This window comes from Anabrus simplex, chromosome 2 (assembly GCF_040414725.1).
Source record: "Anabrus simplex isolate iqAnaSimp1 chromosome 2, ASM4041472v1, whole genome shotgun sequence".
In the NCBI taxonomy this organism is placed as follows: Eukaryota; Metazoa; Arthropoda; class Insecta; order Orthoptera; family Tettigoniidae; genus Anabrus; species Anabrus simplex.
The window spans coordinates 14,379,236-14,393,571 of NC_090266.1; the positions used below are offsets into that span (position 1 = coordinate 14,379,236).

Sequence of the window (14,336 nt, forward strand, 5' to 3'; positions counted from 1 at the left end):
CCTTCTTGCGTCGTAATCTACTAAATTTAGACATCGATCGAAAAATATCCTCCCCATAGAGGTTTCTAATATTATCATTTAGACTTTCACGGCCCGTGTAACTATTCATGAGTTCTATTTTTGGGCTTATGCCGTGTAAATAATTATAAAACACACTCAACGTTTCAAAAGGAACCTTGCCTTTCTTCATCAGGAGACCAAAGAGAAGAGAAACGACGTATTGATGGTTGCTAGGAGAAAGCAACAAGGAAGCTACAAATGGTGCCCAAAGATGTAAAGGGGACGCCATTTTAGCCCAAGAGACAATGAATAGTGGCAGCAGAGCATTACTGTCTAATGGTTCTGATTATAGGTAGCCATGATTCACTGAGGTTGTAACCTGTATCGCGGTTGAAATTATCTGGATGTTTACGTATTTCAACCGCCTTTGAGAGCAACGGTTACAGCAGAGCTTTGATCTCAAGGGTTCTGAAATCGGCACATAATCGGACGTCTGTTAAGAAAAAAGATGTAAAAGGAACTGCTTACCTACCTTACATACATAACACGACGGATCGTATTGCTAAAATCTTACGCAGGTACCATGTACGAACTGTTTTTGGAACATCAGTTAAGATTAGACAACTCCTGCGACCAACTAAGGATAGTTTGCCTAAATTACAACAACCTGGTATCTACAGAGTTCCCTGTACTTGTGGCAAGGTTTATATTGGGCAGATTTCGAGAACGGTGTGTACTCGCATCATAGAACATACTAGATGTATCAGACTCAACCAACCTGATAAATCAGCTGTTGCTGACCATGCCCTAACACCTGGTCATGATGTCTTGTTCCAAGAAGTGGATGTTCTTGCCCGTATAAAGCAATATCGCCCAAGAATTATCAGGGAGGCGGTTGAAATACGTAAACATCCAGATAATTTCAACCGCGATACAGGTTACAACCTCAGTGAATCATGGCTACCTATAATCAGAACCATTAGAGAGTAATGCTCTGCTGCCACTATTCATTGTCTCTTGGGCTAAAATGGCGTCCCCTTTACATCTTTGGGCACCATTTGTAGCTTCCTTGTTGCTTTCTCCTAGCAACCATCAATACGTCGTTTCTCTTCTCTTTGGTCTCCTGATGAAGAAAGGCAAGGTTCCTTTTGAAACGTTGAGTGTGTTTTATAATTATTTACACGGCATAAGCCCAAAAATAGAACTCATGAATAGTTACACGGGCCGTGAAAGTCTAAATGATAATATTAGAAACCTCTATGGGGAGGATATTTTTCGATCGATGTCTAAATTTAGTAGATTACGACGCAAGAAGGTGTGTCTTATTTCCTCTCTCACTTTTCTCCTAAGATGCCGGGACCATGATATACTACCAAATTTTGTTATGTTGAAGCATACTTTCAGAACACCAAAAGCTATGAGAATCTATCGTCGTACTAGCAAGGCGCTACTGATAGAGAGGATACAGCAGACTCGTAAGCGGTTGGATTCAGTCTCGAGGGAGTTACTACAGCTGCATCTACGCCTCTCAAACTTCGTAGATGAGGAATTATGGAAGGTGTTTGACCGTATTACTGCAGTGCAAGCCAACAACATATTTGATCAGGTTAGGGGCAGGCATATTTCCAAATATGAAAGGTTATGTCAGAAGCAGAAACCACATACCATTAGACACGATTCCAACAAAGTTGTCGTAAATTTATCCAGTATGCCTTTGAATGAAACCCAAAAGGCAGTTCTCGCTAAAGGTCTCAACTTTGCTGTAGCGCCTAGAAGAATTCCAATTGAGGAACTTATTACATCTATAGAATCCTCGGTACATAACCTCACACCTGAAGAGGCTGAGGAAGTTAGACAAGAATGTTCCAAAGTTCTCAAGACCGCTAATCCACCTAAGTCCAACTTAAAACAAGGTGAAATCCGGGCGCTAAAAGATCTAAGGGACAATTCTGATGTAATCGTTCTCCCCGCTGACAAGGGTAACGCGACGGTGGTGATGGATAAAGATGAATATGACAACAAGATCTCGTCCTTGTTAGCTGATCCTATATACAGGATTAACAGTCGTGATCCCACAACTCGCTACTCAAATATGACCGTCAAATTGGTCAAGCAATCTTCTATTCCAGAAGATACAGCAAAGAGTCTCCTTCCAGGGGATGCTATTCCTCCGAGACTGTATGGCCTTCCCAAAATACATAAGGAGGGTGTTCCTCTTAGGCCTATTGTCAGTACGATTGGTTCCCCGACATATGCCCTTTCGAAATATTTAGGTAGTCTTCTTCAACCACGCCTAGGTAACACCCCTTCATATATTAAGGATTCCACACACTTCATTGAGAAGTTAAAAACTATATCACTTCAGCCAGGCGATATCTTGGTGAGTCTCGACGTGGTGTCTCTGTTTACGAGAGTACCTGTTGACGGTGTCATGTCTCTCATTAATGATATCTTTACTGAAGAGATCGCAAGGCTTTTCTATCACTGCATGACCTCCTCCTACTTTCTATGGAATGGGAAATATTATGAACAGACAGATGGTGTGGCCATGGGAAGTCCTCTCTCTCCTGTTGTGGCCAATTTCTTCATGGAAAACTTCGAAGAGAAAGCTTTGTCGTCGGCACCTTGCAAACCGAAGATCTGGTGGCGATTTATGGATGATACGTTCGTCGTATGGACGGAAGGTGAAGACAATCTTGGTCACTTTCTGGATCACCTTAATCGCCAGCACCCTTCCATTTGTTTCACCTTGGAAATGGAATCTGACGGCAAGATACCTTTTTTGGATGTTCTCGTCACCAAGAAAGAGGATGGATCTCTAGGACACAGCGTGTATCGTAAGCCCACACACACCAATAGATATCTCCACGCAGATTCTCACCATCACCCTGCCCAGAAACATGGTATCCTTAGAACTCTGACTACCAGGGCCAGGAGGATTTGTGAAGCGTCAGATCTACAAGAGGAAATTAACACCTTGAGAACCACCTTTGAGAGCAACGGTTACAGCAGAGCTTTGATCTCAAGGGTTCTGAAATCGGCACATAATCGGACGTCTGTTAAGAAGAAAAAAGATGTAAAAGGAACTGCTTACCTACCTTACATACATAACACGACGGATCGTATTGCTAAAATCTTACGCAGGTACCATGTACGAACTGTTTTTGGAACATCAGTTAAGATTAGACAACTCCTGCGACCAACTAAGGATAGTTTGCCTAAATTACAACAACCTGGTATCTACAGAGTTCCCTGTACTTGTGGCAAGGTTTATATTGGGCAGACTTCGAGAACGGTGTGTACTCGCATCAAAGAACATACTAGATGTATCAGACTCAACCAACCTGATAAATCAGCTGTTGCTGACCATGCCCTAACACCTGGTCATGATGTCTTGTTCCAAGAAGTGGATGTTCTTGCCCGTATAAAGCAATATCGCCCAAGAATTATCAGGGAGGCGGTTGAAATACGTAAACATCCAGATAATTTCAACCGCGATACAGGTTACAACCTCAGTGAATCATGGCTACCTATAATCAGAACCATTAGAGAGTAATGCTCTGCTGCCACTATTCATTGTCTCTTGGGCTAAAATGGCGTCCCCTTTACATCTTTGGGCACCATTTGTAGCTTCCTTGTTGCTTTCTCCTAGCAACCATCAATACGTCGTTTCTCTTCTCTTTGGTCTCCTGATGAAGAAAGGCAAGGTTCCTTTTGAAACGTTGAGTGTGTTTTATAATTATTTACACGGCATAAGCCCAAAAATAGAACTCATGAATAGTTACACGGGCCGTGAAAGTCTAAATGATAATATTAGAAACCTCTATGGGGAGGATATTTTTCGATCGATGTCTAAATTTAGTAGATTACGACGCAAGAAGGTGTGTCTTATTTCCTCTCTCACTTTTCTCCTAAGATGCCGGGACCATGATATACTACCAAATTTTGTTATGTTGAAGCATACTTTCAGAACACCAAAAGCTATGAGAATCTATCGTCGTACTAGCAAGGCGCTACTGATAGAGAGGATACAGCAGACTCGTAAGCGGTTGGATTCAGTCTCGAGGGAGTTACTACAGCTGCATCTACGCCTCTCAAACTTCGTAGATGAGGAATTATGGAAGGTGTTTGACCGTATTACTGCAGTGCAAGCCAACAACATATTTGATCAGGTTAGGGGCAGGCATATTTCCAAATATGAAAGGTTATGTCAGAAGCAGAAACCACATACCATTAGACACGATTCCAACAAAGTTGTCGTAAATTTATCCAGTATGCCTTTGAATGAAACCCAAAAGGCAGTTCTCGCTAAAGGTCTCAACTTTGCTGTAGCGCCTAGAAGAATTCCAATTGAGGAACTTATTACATCTATAGAATCCTCGGTACATAACCTCACACCTGAAGAGGCTGAGGAAGTTAGACAAGAATGTTCCAAAGTTCTCAAGACCGCTAATCCACCTAAGTCCAACTTAAAACAAGGTGAAATCCGGGCGCTAAAAGATCTAAGGGACAATTCTGATGTAATCGTTCTCCCCGCTGACAAGGGTAACGCGACGGTGGTGATGGATAAAGATGAATATGACAACAAGATCTCGTCCTTGTTAGCTGATCCTATATACAGGATTAACAGTCGTGATCCCACAACTCGCTACTCAAATATGACCGTCAAATTGGTCAAGCAATCTTCTATTCCAGAAGATACAGCAAAGAGTCTCCTTCCAGGGGATGCTATTCCTCCGAGACTGTATGGCCTTCCCAAAATACATAAGGAGGGTGTTCCTCTTAGGCCTATTGTCAGTACGATTGGTTCCCCGACATATGCCCTTTCGAAATATTTAGGTAGTCTTCTTCAACCACGCCTAGGTAACACCCCTTCATATATTAAGGATTCCACACACTTCATTGAGAAGTTAAAAACTATATCACTTCAGCCAGGCGATATCTTGGTGAGTCTCGACGTGGTGTCTCTGTTTACGAGAGTACCTGTTGACGGTGTCATGTCTCTCATTAATGATATCTTTACTGAAGAGATCGCAAGGCTTTTCTATCACTGCATGACCTCCTCCTACTTTCTATGGAATGGGAAATATTATGAACAGACAGATGGTGTGGCCATGGGAAGTCCTCTCTCTCCTGTTGTGGCCAATTTCTTCATGGAAAACTTCGAAGAGAAAGCTTTGTCGTCGGCACCTTGCAAACCGAAGATCTGGTGGCGATTTATGGATGATACGTTCGTCGTATGGACGGAAGGTGAAGACAATCTTGGTCACTTTCTGGATCACCTTAATCGCCAGCACCCTTCCATTTGTTTCACCTTGGAAATGGAATCTGACGGCAAGATACCTTTTTTGGATGTTCTCGTCACCAAGAAAGAGGATGGATCTCTAGGACACAGCGTGTATCGTAAGCCCACACACACCAATAGATATCTCCACGCAGATTCTCACCATCACCCTGCCCAGAAACATGGTATCCTTAGAACTCTGACTACCAGGGCCAGGAGGATTTGTGAAGCGTCAGATCTACAAGAGGAAATTAACACCTTGAGAACCACCTTTGAGAGCAACGGTTACAGCAGAGCTTTGATCTCAAGGGTTCTGAAATCGGCACATAATCGGACGTCTGTTAAGAAAAAAGATGTAAAAGGAACTGCTTACCTACCTTACATACATAACACGACGGATCGTATTGCTAAAATCTTACGCAGGTACCATGTACGAACTGTTTTTGGAACATCAGTTAAGATTAGACAACTCCTGCGACCAACTAAGGATAGTTTGCCTAAATTACAACAACCTGGTATCTACAGAGTTCCCTGTACTTGTGGCAAGGTTTATATTGGGCAGACTTCGAGAACGGTGTGTACTCGCATCAAAGAACATACTAGATGTATCAGACTCAACCAACCTGATAAATCAGCTGTTGCTGACCATGCCCTAACACCTGGTCATGATGTCTTGTTCCAAGAAGTGGATGTTCTTGCCCGTATAAAGCAATATCGCCCAAGAATTATCAGGGAGGCGGTTGAAATACGTAAACATCCAGATAATTTCAACCGCGATACAGGTTACAACCTCAGTGAATCATGGCTACCTATAATCAGAACCATTAGAGAGTAATGCTCTGCTGCCACTATTCATTGTCTCTTGGGCTAAAATGGCGTCCCCTTTACATCTTTGGGCACCATTTGTAGCTTCCTTGTTGCTTTCTCCTAGCAACCATCAATACGTCGTTTCTCTTCTCTTTGGTCTCCTGATGAAGAAAGGCAAGGTTCCTTTTGAAACGTTGAGTGTGTTTTATAATTATTTACACGGCATAAGCCCAAAAATAGAACTCATGAATAGTTACACGGGCCGTGAAAGTCTAAATGATAATATTAGAAACCTCTATGGGGAGGATATTTTTCGATCGATGTCTAAATTTAGTAGATTACGACGCAAGAAGGTGTGTCTTATTTCCTCTCTCACTTTTCTCCTAAGATGCCGGGACCATGATATACTACCAAATTTTGTTATGTTGAAGCATACTTTCAGAACACCAAAAGCTATGAGAATCTATCGTCGTACTAGCAAGGCGCTACTGATAGAGAGGATACAGCAGACTCGTAAGCGGTTGGATTCAGTCTCGAGGGAGTTACTACAGCTGCATCTACGCCTCTCAAACTTCGTAGATGAGGAATTATGGAAGGTGTTTGACCGTATTACTGCAGTGCAAGCCAACAACATATTTGATCAGGTTAGGGGCAGGCATATTTCCAAATATGAAAGGTTATGTCAGAAGCAGAAACCACATACCATTAGACACGATTCCAACAAAGTTGTCGTAAATTTATCCAGTATGCCTTTGAATGAAACCCAAAAGGCAGTTCTCGCTAAAGGTCTCAACTTTGCTGTAGCGCCTAGAAGAATTCCAATTGAGGAACTTATTACATCTATAGAATCCTCGGTACATAACCTCACACCTGAAGAGGCTGAGGAAGTTAGACAAGAATGTTCCAAAGTTCTCAAGACCGCTAATCCACCTAAGTCCAACTTAAAACAAGGTGAAATCCGGGCGCTAAAAGATCTAAGGGACAATTCTGATGTAATCGTTCTCCCCGCTGACAAGGGTAACGCGACGGTGGTGATGGATAAAGATGAATATGACAACAAGATCTCGTCCTTGTTAGCTGATCCTATATACAGGATTAACAGTCGTGATCCCACAACTCGCTACTCAAATATGACCGTCAAATTGGTCAAGCAATCTTCTATTCCAGAAGATACAGCAAAGAGTCTCCTTCCAGGGGATGCTATTCCTCCGAGACTGTATGGCCTTCCCAAAATACATAAGGAGGGTGTTCCTCTTAGGCCTATTGTCAGTACGATTGGTTCCCCGACATATGCCCTTTCGAAATATTTAGGTAGTCTTCTTCAACCACGCCTAGGTAACACCCCTTCATATATTAAGGATTCCACACACTTCATTGAGAAGTTAAAAACTATATCACTTCAGCCAGGCGATATCTTGGTGAGTCTCGACGTGGTGTCTCTGTTTACGAGAGTACCTGTTGACGGTGTCATGTCTCTCATTAATGATATCTTTACTGAAGAGATCGCAAGGCTTTTCTATCACTGCATGACCTCCTCCTACTTTCTATGGAATGGGAAATATTATGAACAGACAGATGGTGTGGCCATGGGAAGTCCTCTCTCTCCTGTTGTGGCCAATTTCTTCATGGAAAACTTCGAAGAGAAAGCTTTGTCGTCGGCACCTTGCAAACCGAAGATCTGGTGGCGATTTATGGATGATACGTTCGTCGTATGGACGGAAGGTGAAGACAATCTTGGTCACTTTCTGGATCACCTTAATCGCCAGCACCCTTCCATTTGTTTCACCTTGGAAATGGAATCTGACGGCAAGATACCTTTTTTGGATGTTCTCGTCACCAAGAAAGAGGATGGATCTCTAGGACACAGCGTGTATCGTAAGCCCAAACACACCAATAGATATCTCCACGCAGATTCTCACCATCACCCTGCCCAGAAACATGGTATCCTTAGAACTCTGACTACCAGGGCCAGGAGGATTTGTGAAGCGTCAGATCTACAAGAGGAAATTAACACCTTGAGAACCACCTTTGAGAGCAACGGTTACAGCAGAGCTTTGATCTCAAGGGTTCTGAAATCGGCACATAATCGGACGTCTGTTAAGAAAAAAGATGTAAAAGGAACTGCTTACCTACCTTACATACATAACACGACGGATCGTATTGCTAAAATCTTACGCAGGTACCATGTACGAACTGTTTTTGGAACATCAGTTAAGATTAGACAACTCCTGCGACCAACTAAGGATAGTTTGCCTAAATTACAACAACCTGGTATCTACAGAGTTCCCTGTACTTGTGGCAAGGTTTATATTGGGCAGACTTCGAGAACGGTGTGTACTCGCATCAAAGAACATACTAGATGTATCAGACTCAACCAACCTGATAAATCAGCTGTTGCTGACCATGCCCTAACACCTGGTCATGATGTCTTGTTCCAAGAAGTGGATGTTCTTGCCCGTATAAAGCAATATCGCCCAAGAATTATCAGGGAGGCGGTTGAAATACGTAAACATCCAGATAATTTCAACCGCGATACAGGTTACAACCTCAGTGAATCATGGCTACCTATAATCAGAACCATTAGAGAGTAATGCTCTGCTGCCACTATTCATTGTCTCTTGGGCTAAAATGGCGTCCCCTTTACATCTTTGGGCACCATTTGTAGCTTCCTTGTTGCTTTCTCCTAGCAACCATCAATACGTCGTTTCTCTTCTCTTTGGTCTCCTGATGAAGAAAGGCAAGGTTCCTTTTGAAACGTTGAGTGTGTTTTATAATTATTTACACGGCATAAGCCCAAAAATAGAACTCATGAATAGTTACACGGGCCGTGAAAGTCTAAATGATAATAATATTTCAGATATTTTTAAACGCAACAATTGACATGTACACTCACATAGATATGTTAACAATCTCAGTTGGAAAGTAACAATGTAATACAGAGAACAACTAAGCGCCACCTGTGTGAATTCCATTAAGCAGTTAAGTTCCTTTTGCTCGGAGCAATATTGATTTCGGTTACGCTTATCGACATGGATGACATAGACTGCGGAAGCTCACCGAAGTAGCTGTTGCCTGTGACTCAGGGTGGCCCAGATTGGTTAAGCAGTAGATGTTGGTTTTCTCCACAGGAGCACCGTGATTGTGTAGCACACAACCGCACGTGTATCTTATTTCTTTGTTTATAGCTGTCTCTCTTATAAAGGAAAGATTTCCACGTAATATCTGTACGTAATTTCTTTCCTTATATTGCTGTTAGTAGTATAATGGGACAGTTCGGGCGCCTCCTCCTCCGCCCGCGGCGCGGGAAATTTAAATTCTGGCGGGAAATTTGAATTTTGGCGGGAGATTTGAATTTTGGCGGGAGATTTGAATTTGTAAACAAAGCCACGTGCTTTTTGACAGCTGTCATCGACAACAACGCATCGCTAACCTCACTGCTGCCATCTTGACGGGCCTAAACCTCACTAGTGCCAACTTAACCTAACTAGCATGAGGTAAACAAAGCCACGTGTTTTTTGACAGCCACGTGCTTTTTGACAGACAACAACGCATCGCTAACCTCAGTACTGCCATCTTGACGGGCCTAAACCTCAGTAGTGCCAACTTAACCTCACTAGCATGAGGTAAACAAAGCCACGTGTTTTTTGACAGCCACGTGCTTTTTGACAGATTTGTAAACAAAGCCACGTGCTTTTTGACAGCTGTCATCGACAACAACGCATCGCTAACCTCAGTACTGCCATCTTGACGGGAATAAACCTCGGTGGTACCAACTTAACCTAACTAGCTCGAGATAAACAAAGCCACGTGCTTTTTGACAGCCACGTGCTTTTTGACAGCTGTCATCCGCTATCTTTAAACTACAGAGCGCTGTGCTGCCCTCTTTCGTCACCTGTCATCGGCAGTGCTGCCATCTTGGCGGGCCTAAACCTTAGTGCTACCAACTTAACCTCACTAGCTCGAGATAAACAAATCCACGTGCTTTTTGACAGCTGTCATCCGCCATCTTTGAGCACAGTGCTGCCCTCTTTAGCTACTTACCTTTGAAATGTGGTGGCGGATAATTTGAAAAATGCTTTTTGACAGCAACCATCTTGCATCGCAAACCTCAGTGCTGCCCTCTTTAGCTAGATACCTGTGGTGGCAGACAATTCCACGTGACAGCAGCCATCTTTAATCAAGAGAGCACCGTGCTGCCCTCTATGTGGTGGCGGCAAATTGAAAAATTCCACGTGTTCTTGTTTGGAAACAAACTCACGTGCTTTTTTTCTGACAGCTACCATCCGCCATCTTTAATCTATAGAGCACAGTGCTGCCCTCTATGTGGTGGTGGCAAATTCCACGTGCTCTACAAAGCCACGTGCAGCTGTCATCCGCCATCTTTAATCAACAGAGCACCGTGCTGCTATCATGCGGGCAATTTCATCACCTGTCATCCGCCATCTTTAATCCACAGAACACCGTGCTGCCCTCTTTATGGCTACTACCTTAAGCACGTAGTAGCGGGCAATTTGAAAAGTTCTGCTAGTTATCATCCACCATCTTTAATCAAGAGAGCACCGTGCTGCCATCTTTAGTTGAAATGTGGTGGCGGCAAATTGAAAAATTCCACGTGCTCTTGTTTGGAAACAAACTCACGTGCTTTTTTGACAGCTAACATCCACCATCTTTAATCAACAGAGCATAGTGCTGCCCTCTATGTGGTGGTGGCAAATTCTACGTGCTCTTGTTTGGTAAACATAGCCACGTGCTTTTTTGACAGCTGTCATCCACCATCTTTAATCCAGAGAGCACCGTGCTGCCCTCTTTATCGTAGTAGATGTAAATTCGTCACCTGTCATCCGCAGTGCTGCCATCTTTAGCTAGATACCTTTGAAATGTGGTACGTCATCCGCCATCTTGCATCCGAAACCTCAGTGCTGCCTGGTGACGGCAAATTCCACGTGCTCTTGTTTGGAAACAAAGCTTTTAATCCAGAGAGAACAGTGCTGCCCCGGTGACGGCAAATTCCACGTGCTTTACAAACTTATATGCTTTTCTGACAGCTGTCATCAGCCATCTTTAATCTATAGAGCACAGTGCTGCCCTCTTTAGTTTGAAATGTGGTGGCGGCAAATTCCACGTGCTCTACAAAGCTACGTGCAGCTGTCATCCGCCATCTTGCATCACAAACCTCAGTGCTACACTCTATGTGGCGGTAAATTCCACATGCTTTACAAACCCATGTGCAGCTGTCATCCGCCATCTTTAATCACCGTGCTGCCGGGTGGCGGCAAATTCCACGTGCTCTTGTTTGGAAACAAAGCTTTTAATCCAGAGAGAACAGTGCTGCCCGGTGGCGGTAAATTCCACGTGCTTTACAAACTTATATGCTTTTCCGACAGCTGTCATCAGCCCAGCAATTCTCTTTCTATATAATAATTTCGTGTGGATATTTCTAGCCAAGTGCAGTCCTAGTCTTGTTACATCAGGAAGGGTAACTGGCTAAATCCTGGTCTTTCAGCGTCAGGAAGGGCAACCGGTCGAAAACCATAGTGTAAGAGGCTAGATACTCCCAGTTTTGCATCAGGAAGGACAACTCAACAAATTCTTGCGATTTAAAAATCTTAGTCAGGAAGGGCATCCGGCTGTGAACCAATAGTTCGTGATTTACAATCTAAGAAGTACATCTAGCTGTAAATCCCCCGATTCTCGACAGATTCTTAATCCGAGTTGTCAGGAAGGGCAACCGGTCGAAAACCATAGTGTAAGAGGCTAGATACTGCCAGTTTTGCGTCAGGAACTGCAACTCAACAAATTCTTGCGATTTAAAATCTTAGTCAGGAAGGGCATCCAGCTGTGAAACAATAGTTCGTGATACAGAGATTTAAAATCTAGCTGTAAAACCCCCGATTCTCGACAGATTCTTAATCCGAGTTCTTTGACGTCAGGAAGGGCAACCGGTTGAAAACCATAGTGTAAGAGGCTAGATACTGCCAGTTTTGCGTTAGGAAGGGCAACTCAACAAATTCTCGCGATTTAAAATCTTAGTTTTGCGTCAGGAATGGCATCCGGCTGTAAAACAATAGTTCATGATTTAAAATCTAAGAAGCGCATCTAGCTGTAAATCCCCGATTCCCGTGTTAGAAGTTGTAAAACAGATTCTTAATCTGAGTTGTCAGGGAGGGCAACCGGTTGAAAACTATAGTGTAAGAGGTTAGATACTGCTAGTTTTGCGTCAGGAAGGGCAACTCAACAAATTCATGCGATTTAAACACATTTTTATTCCCAAGAGAATCGAACCCGAGACTACTGGGTGAGAGGCATGCATACTGTAGGCTATGGGTTTGTTCTACAGTCCTTGAAGTATCGGCACAGAGCGAGTGTGGAATGCATGTGTTAGCTGAAATTGTACACGTATCTTCCGGCTTGTGTAACCTTGAACGAAAACACGGTGTGCTGATAAGCGACTTGTAACTCACGAACGTCTTCTTAGCTGAGTAGCATTCAGCCATGTAAGCTCTTAAAACACAGTACTAAATAAGGTTGTAAAATATTCTGAAATAGTCCCCCTCTGTGGTGTAGTAGTTAGTGTGATTAGCTGCTACCCCCGGAGGTCCGAGTTCGATTCCCGGCTCTGCCACGGAATGTGTAGCATTTAGCCTATGTAAGTTCCTAACGTAAACTATCATGATTGTACGGAGAGGTTAAAACACACACAGTGCCCACTCCTATCAAAAGAGCCTGCGCGGTGCCGGCATGTAGGCTTCTCCTGATGAAGGAGCCTGCACAAGGTTTAACGTCCCCATCAACAGCCCTTACTTATTGCTGGCTTTTTTGCACACCCCGCCTCACACCATAATTTTATACGACCGGTTGCCCTTCCTGACTAGGATTTTAAATCGATATCCCGACATAGCCTACTCCTACCGAAGAAGCCTGCGCACAGCTTAACGCCTCCATCCGACAAATGAATCACACTCAACACTCTTCAATCATTCTCGCTACTTCGGAAGATAGCGGGTTCGAACTGGAAGCCGCAAATGCTAGGCGAGGGACCTGCGCGATCGCCATAACATGATCTAGCTAGATGCCCTTCCCGACGGCATAAGTTGCCAGGATTTGAATCGCGTACCCTGACTAGAAGAAGCCTGCACATAGCTTAACGCCTCCATCCGACGAATGAATCACCCTCAACACTCTTCAATCATTCTCGCTACTTCAGAAGATAGCGGGTTCGAACTAGAAGCCGTAAATGCTAGGCGAGGGGGGCCTGCGCGATCGTCATTACATGATCTAGCTTTAGCTCAATACCTACAGGTAAGGAATACCGCGGATGTACCCTCGAGAAGTCGAGGATCGCGCGCTAACTTTCCAAGGCTCGAACTCTTAAATTCCGGCACCTCGGCATCAACTGGAGGTTCGAATACGTCAGCCTGCGGGACTACAGGGGGAGAGCTCTTGCTGCATAAACACTTCGTTCCGACTGTACCGCAGTTGTCAGCGATTATCACATCCGCTTGGTAACAAGCAGCATATTTAGTCGCTGCAGTCTGCGCGAAGTGCTCACAGTTCTCTGCATGCGTTTATTACGTACACACACATCTCCCGTCTGCTGTGAATATTATTCTTCAGCCTTTATCTTAAGGTAAGGTAGAACTGTTAGTTACTTTTTTTATTTGCAAAGCAACTTCTACGCTAGACATCTACATTCATATATGTTTGTTCTTTTTTAGGTACCGTTCGAAAGTACGCAATTTTATTCATCCCAGTAACAGTCTGCAGCACGTGCATTTTTTAAAGGTATGTTTTCGAACTTTGAGTTGTAAAGATAACTAGGTTAGATGATGTACCCCTACACACTACATTCATATATGTTTCTTCTTTTTAGGTACGACCAGAATATTATCATTCGAGTTTCAGGCTTGAACGCACGCATTTTATTTATCCGAGTAACAGTTTGCAGCGCGAAGATTTTAAGGTATGTCTGACCTCTATTCATTGAAACTTGGTTTCTTCTAAAACATCGTAACTTTAAGCTATTGATAAATAGTTGTTCTCTTTAATCCTCACGCTATAGACGAGGTGCGTACATAGCTATGTCTGCCCTCAACAGGCTGAAACTTGGTTTCTTCTAAAACATCGTAACTTTAGTCTATTGATAAATAGTCGTTCTCTTCAATCCTCATACTATAGACGCGGCATAATTTCAAACACGCGCACATAGCTATGTCTGCCCTCAACAAGCTGAAAATTGGTTTCTTCT

At 43.4% G+C, this 14,336-nt stretch overlaps 1 protein-coding gene across 6 annotated transcripts in view; it reads right to left on the reverse strand.

Moving 5' to 3' along the window:
- Nucleotides 1–14,336, reverse strand: part of Hnf4 (Hepatocyte nuclear factor 4) — an 832,843-nt gene that overhangs the window by 46,105 nt on the left and 772,402 nt on the right. The window lies entirely within an intron of this gene.